The sequence below is a fragment of the Haemaphysalis longicornis genome, unplaced genomic scaffold (assembly GCF_048455015.1).
Source record: "Haemaphysalis longicornis isolate Haplotype H1 unplaced genomic scaffold, Haemaphysalis longicornis Haplotype H1 scaffold_2, whole genome shotgun sequence".
NCBI classification, from domain to species: domain Eukaryota; kingdom Metazoa; phylum Arthropoda; class Arachnida; order Ixodida; family Ixodidae; genus Haemaphysalis; species Haemaphysalis longicornis.
The window spans coordinates 242,300,616-242,309,951 of record NW_027526295.1 but is presented as its reverse complement, the minus strand read 5'-3'; the positions used below and the strand labels follow the sequence as shown (position 1 = coordinate 242,309,951).

The 9,336-nt window shown below is 47.0% G+C and overlaps 1 protein-coding gene across 3 annotated transcripts in view; it reads right to left on the bottom strand.

Annotated features, from left to right (window-relative positions):
• Window positions 1–495: 495 nt before the first annotated feature.
• LOC144170288 (regulator of G-protein signaling 7-binding protein A-like) overlaps window positions 496–9,336 on the bottom strand; it is an 87,526-nt gene continuing 78,685 nt past the window's right edge. For all 3 annotated transcript variants that reach the window (XM_077699982.1, XM_077699983.1, XM_077699984.1), the window contains exon 7: window positions 496–7,559. The gene's annotated coding sequence lies outside the window, so the exon portion shown is untranslated. The remainder of the gene's footprint in view (window positions 7,560–9,336) is intronic.

The window sequence follows — 9,336 nt, the reverse complement described above, 5'->3', positions numbered from 1 at the left end:
GCAAACACCGTGGTGCATATCCCAATCAGCAGCATGTCCTATGGGAATGTCCTTGCACTATCCCCAGAATTCCTGACTTACGCACACCGGCGCAGCTGCCCCATTGACCCAACGTGGCTGACTCTCGCCTCAAAAAACGCACTTGAGCTTAGTTCGGCATTCACTGTAGACTAGCTGTAATTGGGTTGTCCGAACCGCCTTCGGTTCTAAATACAGTCTCTCTCTCTCTCTCTCTCTCTCTCTCTCTCTCTCTCTCTCTCTCTCTCTCTCTCTCTCTCTCTCTCTCTCTCTCTCTCTCTCTCTCTCTCTCTCTCTCTCTCTCTCTCTCTCTCTCTCTCTCTCTCTCTCTCTCTCTCTCTCTCTCTCTCTCTCTCTCTCTCTCTCTCTCTCTCTCTCTCTTTCGAAAGGAAAATTGTCAACTTACCAGTTTTTGCCACGATACAGTCACCCCACAAGGCCACAACAAGGGCGTGCAAGACAGGAGTCGACACACAGTTCAACAGGAACCCTGATATTTCTTTATTAGACATATCGTGAGATAGACGTATGTATATGTATATATATTATGTATATAATATAGATATAGGCATATTGTATAAGCTTTTTCCTCCGTGAGGAAATGAAGCGGGCAGGGGTTGAATCCAGTTCCTCGTTGAACTGGCCTCCGGAGTAATTTACTCCACGCGCAGCACCCATCGTAGACAGCGTCGGGTTTAACTTCCCAAGTTTCTCTCTCTCTCTCTTCCCTCCCTTTCACACATTCCTGCTTGAAGGGACCCTGCAACACTTTCGATAAACGCTTTCGCTTTTTCCTCAGCGTCTGGAACCACTGCGAAAGCTGCAGTTGTCACCAGCACGGAGCGGCACTGCGTGATTTGCTCGTCGCATTAGATACGCCTTCTGTTCCTGCTTTGTTTTTGAGGCTTTATTTTTTAAGTAGCTATCTAAAAACGTTCATTGCTGCATCTGAAGGAAAACTGTCCAACAGGCGCTACATGGCCTCAGTGACGTAATTCGGCCCGTCGAAGACGGTCAAGACCGGTAAAGAGAAAAATCTTTTGAGCGAGTTTCCAAGTTATCTGATGGGCATAGAGCAGTAATTTTGGCTGAGATACATTGCGACCCCCTAATCTAAGTACAGGGTGTGTTGGGTGACTACGTTCTGCAAGCATTTAAGATTTCAAAAAAAAGTTGAAAGAAGTGTTGCGGGGTCCCTTTAACCGGAAATGACGACACGGCGTGTGTTCCACCTAAACAGCGACGCACAGACGAGTGCCCCGTCGGCCAGTCACACCTGTTCCAAACGGAATCGAGATTAGCAGGAACGTTCCGACCACGCGCTCCTTACAAGCAAAACAGTAAGCCCGAAAAGTTCAAGTACTCATCTATATATCGTACGGGGACATCCGCTTTATCACAGGCACGATTTCGCCAAGCACCAAATACCCGTTTGCGTGGAGCCCCGTACAGCCGTCAGGGCAACGGACGCGCAATTTAAGGTACCCGGAACCTTGGCGTCGGAATGTACCAAGGTAAACTCCCCGTTAGAGCTAATATAGCATTGCGGTCAATACGAATCTCACAGCATAGGCGCAAATTTTCTGCTTAATCTACGTTCATTTTCACCTCAAAGTTGTTTCTCCTTCTCTACCACGTAAACAAAGGTCGTTCGAAGGACTCTGCTCGTTAAAGATTGTGGGTGGCCGGTAATATCAGGAAATTGAGGTCGACGCTGCGTCACCGATCCGTCCGATTGAACTTCCTCTCAAATTTTACCTCCCGAAGACGAGCAGAGACGTCGAACAGAGGCATCATGATGAATGCCGAAGAAACGATTATTGCGTCTCGCATTACGTGGAACTTCTAATTATTGGTTGTGGCGATGCTAAGCTGTACCTAGATACGCTGTGCCTATTCAGTGAAATTATATAAATGGTGAACGCCGTTTATCATGCCTCAAATGGTGTTTAATGTCGACTATAGTTTTGTTTTGCCTCACACGAGACTTAATATTTAATTATATTGCTATTCGGGTCGCTTCGGTTATATTTTTTGCAGTAAATGTCGTCTGTTTTCGTGCTGTGATTACCTTGACGGAATGCTTTAGCAGTGCTCTATAAATAGTGCGAACTGAATTGCCGCTGGTTAGCCACACGTATACAAGTCAACACTTCTGTGTTATACGTTGAACGCGCTCGCATGTGCGAAAAAAGAAGCAAAGAAGAGCGGAGTGGATTTACCCTGACGTGTTAGCTCACAAAAGCGGCCTTTGGCGATGACACTGGCAGCATAAAACCGTCTTATACATGAAGAAAAACGTACCTTTCCCTTCCGCCTCTTTTTTGAGCAGAAGAGAAACAACAATTTATTTTAAATGTCTCATAATTTTCAAATTCTTAACTCACTTTCGGAGATACCAAGTGTTTTTCCAATGGGTTCATTCTCGATCAAGGGTTAACACCGGACGCCGATGAATTAGGAACATGCTTTTATTTTACTGAATGGTTGAAAATGTACCCGCACAACTGCAATACCAAGAGCAGCATTCTCTCCCCGTACTAACCCCCATTTGAAGTTCATACCACAGGTCTTTATCTCCAAGCCTCTTTCACCGCGCCGTTACGCTAGCTGTCCGTTCACACAGTAAGCTCTCCTTCTGAACTATTTCCTACATCGGAGGTAAGTTTTGCCTGGCGCATCAGGAAACAAAATTCCTCAGTCATTAAACGAGGCTGCCGCTGACAGTGTTCAACAAACCCAGGACCACCCCTGTCTTGTCGTCGGTGCCCAAGCATCACCTCCTTGCGGTAGCCCCGGCTGCTGTACAAACTCCTAACTTGTTTCGTTAGAAAAACGAGTGAGTATCGACACACCTTATCGGTTCCTACCGGCGATGATTCCCTGCTACGAGCCCTACCGCGTACATACGCTCTAAGCGCTCTACCTCTTACACAAGGCTCCTTCCTCCGTCGTACAGTGTCTACTACGAGTCTTTGTAGAGTAACGGGAGTGCGCTATGCGTGTATAATATTTGTCGTGAATACGTGTAAATATATGCGTGATGTGACTAAGTAAGCGTGGCTTCTGGACATTGGTAGCCGCATTCAAAACGTGGTCAGAATCTTCCCGACGTTAACCGCGTACGCGCGTCGTACGCATCAGGCTCGGCGGTCGGTATAGGTACACCTTACTGAGGAATTCGTGCGAGATAAGCGAGAAAGTGCGGTGTCAAGCTGCCTGCGCGCGGTTGACCGAGAGTATAAAACAAGTGCCGCTTGTACAACTGCAAAGCGTTTACTGTAAGGACGTGCGTAGAAGCCTGGCGGAACTCGAAATAGTGTACGGTGGTTACAGGCATGCATTAGGAGAGAATGCGCTCATTACCCTGCTACTTCTACGCGCGTCTTATGTTCCCTGCGGATATCGAAGTCTCGTACGTAGCTGACCGAGTACTGTTAGCGTAGAAAAAGATGGACGTCGTATATATGTTACAGCGGATGTTCAGAAGCAGCTTTGCAACCCTGAGAAAAAGGAACTGAATTACTACAGCTCTTGGTGACGTTTCATACCTCTCCCCTACTTGGGCGGGTTGAGCCATAGGTTGGCTTTCATCATATAACAGCGTTAGATCATACGTTTATTCCTAATGACGCTATATGCGGAGACGATACAGCGGTAGCGATTCTTTTCCCTCGCGATGAATTTTCCTTCCAAGTCTTCGGCCTGACAAAGAACGTCTCCGTTCAAGTCCTCCGCGTTTTGCCCAGCTGCCGCAATTAAAATAACAAAATGCACTATTTCATTCGGTGAAAGTGAACGTAAGATGGCAAAAAAAATGAACTCTACATTAACCACATGAACAGGAGCGGCCGAAGAGCGGTTACCTATTATCTGTGGCTATTATGAAGTTTGCTAGAGCAAATTTCTTTTCGTTCATCTCTCATTCCGAAAACTGAAGTTCCTGCGGCAGGTTTAATAAAATTCGCGCTGTTTTTGCAGCTTCCCGCGCATTTGGAGCCACAGGGAAGAAGCGCACGCCACGTGGAAACCAGTTGCCGCCTCTTTGCAACGCATTTAGGCGAAGCCTGAATCGCCGAAAATCGGCGCGTTTTAGGGTGCTTCCAAGGCGCGAAACGACTGTGTAATTTGGCTGGCTGCGTCTTCGGTCTAAGTGCGTTAATTTGTACAATGGGCTACGCGGAGCCTCTGAGAGCTGTCGCCGTTTTCCGAGAACGAATGGGAGGCAATTTTCACAAATGTTCCGGGCCGTTTCGATCCGGTACAAAAAAAGAAAAAAGAGCAATTGGACACGTGTGACGAGGTGTTGGCAGCGAATAGCTTTCCGATTATTCGAAGCACCGTCATCCGTAAAATAGCTTTTTGTAGTAACTCACGCGGAAAATTATTTTCGCGGGTAAAAACGCGCTGCTAGGTGCGGAGGAGCTATTTACGCGGTAAAAATAATAATAACGGCCCCTAATTGGCTGGCGAGGTAGCCTGGCGACAAGCTTCCACTGCTCTGATTGGTCCGTTGAGGGCTTGGTAATGTTCTCCCCAATACAGAGCGGGTCTCGAGAATACAAACTGCCCTGCAAATTTGGCCCACGTTTTTTATACGCATCCTTGAAGGAAACCGCAAGAAATTTTGCACTGCGGCTCATTCCGGTAGCAAGCTAAGAAACATTTCACCTCGTAACAGTAACAGATACCATCACGTCCGCTGTAACAAGCCTCACAGCCGCCCTGCTTCGGTTAGCGCGCTGAAGTGGCCGCCTTCGTTAAAGGGACCAATAACAAGACACACCACGCAAATCTCTGTAACGTAACAGGAGGTCTTCAGCGCTAAACATGTTTTTTTTTTTTTTTTAGGTATTGCATCGCATGAAGCACGCCTGAAAGACTCTGTAAGGTACTTGGTTTTGGTACAGGATGTGTAGACTATTGGCCCGTGATACTAGGCGGATATATTAAGCTGCTCAGCGTTCTTGTTCATATAACTCCGTTTGTGATTCTGCGCCATTCTGCGCATGCGCGCTTACGTTCTCGCGAGGCTCATCAAGCTTACCGCAACTTGAAGGGTACGCCGGTATCCTCGTTAGGATTCGGTGTAACGTTTGCCTCCATGATGAGTACGCTATACAACTACGGCTATCGAATGACGCAAGTCAGCCGTGCGATTGCGTGCGTAATACTGTCGGGCGCACTACGTAAAAAAACGTCAACTATCTGCGCTGGAATCGCAGCTCAGGAGTGAACAGCCCTGTCTTTTGCGGCCATGATGTAAATATTTTTCTCTTCAGCCAGAGGTCACGTGGTCATGTGATTGAGGGAAGACATGGGTTTCCGTTCCACGTCACTGACGCTATAGGGTGGCGCGCTTCGCGAATTTAATATCAGTAACCGCTTACACACGCGCGCGGATCGAAGAGGCGAGGGGGGGGGGGGGTGATGTATAGACTATCGCCCCCCCCCCCCCCCTTCTATTCCCGTATATAAGCACCTTCCGAACTAGCAGTGTTAAGCATGTAGTGCATTTCACCGTTTCTCCCCGCTCAATTCCTTCCGATTCCCCCAATTCACTCTGGATTTGCAACACATTACACATTAATTATTACTTCGGGTTCTTTGCTGCCATAACATATCATAAACGCGTACCAAATAATGGTAAACTTATCGCGAGTATTTGCCTGGCGCCCTTTACAACGCTCGAAAAGAAAGCGGAGTGAGGTTTACAAACTTAAAATTGACACCAGAAAAAGAAATCAAGCATGACTTCCATTGCACTAATCGCATTAAACTTCTTTGCTTTTTGAATAAAACCACTCCACCGATAACTAGGTAGAGTAATAAAAAACAAATTATTTCATATAACCACGTCGGCGGCCGCATTTCTGATGGAGGCGAAAAGCAAAAACACCCGTGTGTACGAGATTTCGGCGCACGTAAAAGATCCCCAGGTGGTCGAAATTAATCCGCAACCCTCCACTACGGCACGCCTAATCACCTGCGTTGCGTCGGTGCGTTGAACCCCACATTCAATCAATCAATCAATCAATCAATCAATCAATCAATCAATCAATCAATCAATCGTATACCCACGTCGTGCAATTTGGCACACACGCGTGCTTAATCATCATGTATCCAAACATCGTCGCCTAACTACCATTTCGTATCCAGAATTTTACAAACCTCGGCAGGGGCGACGGCAATGCGCAAAGGCGCCATGAATTTTCCAACTTTTTGCGCAACTTCGGGTACAATGTTGGGGAACGCGACTAGTGCGCAGCGTTTTCAGGCGTTCTTGTTTTGCATTGTATCATCTGACACGACCCGAGTTGACCTTGGGCGAGGTTGTAGTGAAGTCGAGCAATGCATTCCACACGTTATATACGTTAGCATATATTCAACGCGGACAAAAATTTCTCACAAAAGAAAAAGGGATCGCCTTTCGTTTCCCTTCTTTGAAAGGTCAAAATGTTTTTCTAGGTGTTTCCGCTGAGCTTACCTTCGAAATTTTCGCGATTCCTTCCTCGGAACCGTTAAAACTAGCAAGGAATACATAAATGCAGCTTTGAGAAAAAAAAAAAAGTTTCATTGTTCGCGATATTTTTTCAGGGTGCACCCGTTAATAAAACTGGGCGCCTTTCCGATGTGTAATAATTTATGCGAAATAAATTAATAGATAGCTTACTACTGACTACGAAATAGTGTGCAAGGTTAATAAATTACGATATAAATTATTAAGTACGCATTTTTTTCTTTCCTCTCGGGACGAAGCCATGTACGTAAGCATGCATTAACTTTTACGAGACTTGATTTACACCGCCACAGCATAACACAATGAGATCCCGTCAGTTGGAGCTTCAAATAGTCAAATATCCTGTTCCAAAAACGTGAGTATTTGGACCAAATCGGAACTGTCTAAATCTGCATGACATTTGCGGGCTCAAATCATAGACCAGAAAATTCAAAATTCACGAGGTAGAATTAAATTAGTTCAAAGTGTAGCGAAATGGAGAGTGGAGCCAGTTGGCGAGCATCCATGGATGAAACTCAAGTTTGAAATTGGCGCTAAAGTTTCACTCATGGCCGTTCACCAACTAGCTCGCCTCACCAATTTGCACTAAGCGTTGGTGTCGCTTCCCTTTTTTGTCACTGCATCAATTCGCGCTTAGTTTCACTCGTATATAAGACAGTTCGAATGACTGCAATGCCACTATTCGGACGAGAACCTCGTATAAAGCGGACGTGAGATCAGTGCACGCACCACGTGAAGGTAGCTTTGGCCGGGGAAAATGGGGGGCACCTCCCAACGACACGCATCACAAAGCGGAGGAGGCATCGTCTGGGCCGCGTGTACACCTCGTTAGGCGTGCAGGGCGCTCGGTGAAAGCCACGTGGACGTCGCTCAAAAAGGCTCGCTAATGCGCGGTAGTCTTCGCGTGAAAAGCCGTCCGTCCCTCTGCGGAGTGGTCGACGGCCGCTGTCGCTCCCGTGGGTGACGGCACCGTGGTTGGAAGGGCAGACGCCGTCTTCTCAGTTACGCCAACTCTTGCTAGCTGAAAGAAAGAAGGGGGAAAATGAAGAGCAGTTAGGAGCGACAGAAAAAAAGCAGCGTGAAAGCGGGTGGGGGGAGGGGGTTTGGGAGGAGCGGTAAAAAAAAGGGCAGATTGGTTTACCGATATCGAATGCGCGCAATGAAATATTCCAGACAGGTCGGGTTTCAATATTACGTTTTTTTAACCAGCATTCCGTTTTAGTAAAATTTATGATTTGTGATTGTGATTGCTTGATAACAGCGTCAAGTCCTTGCTACCACAATACTCTGCCCCAAAATGTTCTCATGTGTTCTCATGAAATTGACATAAGCATCACAAAAACAACTAGAAAAACAAACATTGCTAGTATGACAACCGATGTGCTACAAACTACATCTCTTTGAGGGTCCAATGATGGATGGCGTCGTAATTTGTTTTGGTACGTGCTTTGCCAACTTGAAGACCAATACGATAGGTGACAGCCGCTAGAAGTGCTTTTTTCAACATCTCCAAATATAACCGGTCGGTTCTAAACAATCACTGTTTACGACTCGGCAATGTGGACACGATCTTTAAGCTCTGCGAACGAAAGATTACCCAGGAAGCCTTGGCGAGTCTTTTTCAGAAGGCTGCTTCCTTGAACCACTTCCGCACTATGCCAGACAAAGCAATCGTTTGTGCTGAGCTCCCTTGTACCATAAGAAATCATTGTGCTAAAAAATGGATATTTCATGCGCCGCACGAAATAAGTGACGTCGACAGCTAAACTCCTAGCCACGACCGAAAGGAGTCACCGCAGAAAGTATATATTTTCCCAACTTCCTTCCGGTGACACGCGCGCTCTTTTGTTATCCGGATCTGGCTTTGCAAGCACAGACTTCCCCAATAAGTGCTTGCCCGAACAATTTAGTTCGTAAACCTGACTTCTCACCTTCAATTCGCGAAGCCTTCGTCATGCTCGCGCAGTGAGGGCGACATGGTGTCGTAAACTAAAAGATGGAGCAGACTGCATTTTTTTCTGGCAGGGAAACTGTAAAACGATTACTTTTGTGTGAAGGCGCTACTAGCTTAGCAAGCTGGATTCCTCCTTCGTCTGTGTGAAGCTTTTTCTGGGCCAGTTTAGATAAAGAAACTCTGCTGAGGTCGGCGTCGCAACCGAGTCCTCCATTGCGAAGCCGATGGCTTACTGACTATGCTTAGCCTGCTGGCTGCTGCTTATGAGCAAAGCGTTGGACGTGATGTCTCAGCGCGTGTTGCTACAGTAGCTGCTGCCTCGCCTTCTGCGCAATGATGCCGGCTAGCGTACTTGTTAAGTAAATACCGAAAGTGAATCGGGACCGTCGGCGAAAAGCTCTCACGAAGAGATTCGTCTCGCCATAGCCATGGCCTATGACTACACACAATACACACATTCATCGGGAAGATTTACCCGCAATGCATACCCGATATCTGTAAAAAAATTACGGGGGATGCGCAGAACTTTTTAGGAACGTGAAGGAGAAGGTCTAGTTGGACATTTTGTTGATGTGCTACTGAACTTTCTGTTGAACTTTGCGGTTCGGCTGACACCACATGACCAGCCCTCTGTACAACATCCTCCGAGGGTCCGTACGATTCAGGCTGCACCTCTTGAACCAGTTCAAAGCGCTGAAATCCGGTTCGCCATCCCGCATAATCGGCGCAACGCAGAGGTGCACCTTTTTCGTCTGATTTTGCGTCTCCGTGGCAGGGAGTGCAGGCAAAGCCGTGAACTCCTTCTGCACCCGTCGGCACCACCGGTGAATCGAACGGCGCAGTG